Source organism: Pseudophryne corroboree, chromosome 1 (genome assembly GCF_028390025.1).
Source record: "Pseudophryne corroboree isolate aPseCor3 chromosome 1, aPseCor3.hap2, whole genome shotgun sequence".
Classification (NCBI taxonomy): domain Eukaryota; kingdom Metazoa; phylum Chordata; class Amphibia; order Anura; family Myobatrachidae; genus Pseudophryne; species Pseudophryne corroboree.
The window spans coordinates 121,147,633-121,148,702 of record NC_086444.1 but is presented as its reverse complement, the minus strand read 5'-3'; the positions used below and the strand labels follow the sequence as shown (position 1 = coordinate 121,148,702).

Sequence of the window (1,070 nt, the reverse complement as noted above, 5' to 3'; positions counted from 1 at the left end):
AACTGGACCAGGATTTTTTTTTTTTTTTTTTTTATATATCCAAAACAATCATCCTTTCAATAGACAAATAGTTTATTTGTGTCATAAACAGCATCTGGTCGCCTTTTTTGCAGACATTTACCTTTCTAAACAGAGTGAGCACAGGGTATATCCAATATTGACAGCCAATCTGGCCTAATTCTAATTACCTTTGTTTTTCTTTGACACTCTGATCCTGAGTGATCACGGAATGTATCCAACATTGCCAGTTAATCTGGCCCATGTCTACTTGCTGATCATTTTTTGACAATCCTGCAATTTGATACCAGATGATATCTGTTATCCTTTCTATTCTTTCTTTCCCTTTCTTTGTTCCATTCCTCCCTTTTCTTCATATATTTCTGCGGACTCTCATCCATGATCCACAGGTTTATCCTGTGCCTAACATAGACAGCAGATCCGCCATTTCTTTCTCTCTGTCTCCACCCACCTATACCTTTTCCCTTCCCCCATTTTAGGTGCACTCTCATTGGTGAGTCGGCTATAAGCAGGCCTGAGGAATTACTACCATACCCCTCTGATAGAGCCCGATCTCGTCCGATCTTGGAAGCAAAACAGTGGTGGGCTGGGTCAGTATCTGTAAGGGTGACCCCCAGAGAATACCCAGTGTTGTAATTCATGACCTTCTCGACTATAAGCCAACAGCAGGATCACCATTTTCTTCTTTAGTCATCCCTTTCTTCCTTCCAAATCAATGTTCACCTTTTCTCAGTACCGTCTTCCCTGATATGTTTTAGATTGGAATTGGTCCAATACCAATAAAGATCTATATTCCTAACATTTCAGTATATTGACCCCTTGTGGTCCCATTAATACAAGCAGAGCTTGTGCTGGTTGGATAGGAACAGGATGTAGAGCAACAGTGTCTACATCCCTCCCACAGTCTAATATTATAGACTAACCAGAACATTTCCAATTTTTCTCTATTATTTTTCTCTATTATTTTAACCTTGCTTGTGTCCTACATATACCCTAACCTGGTAATTCTGATCAGTCACAACTATAGATGTGACATCCTCTAGAGAGGTTGG

At 40.0% G+C, this 1,070-nt stretch overlaps 1 pseudogene; it reads left to right on the top strand.

Moving 5' to 3' along the window:
* Window positions 1-538: 538 nt before the first annotated feature.
* On the top strand, window positions 539-657 carry LOC134948814 (5S ribosomal RNA; annotated as a pseudogene).
* The last annotated feature ends 413 nt before the right edge of the window (window positions 658-1,070 follow it).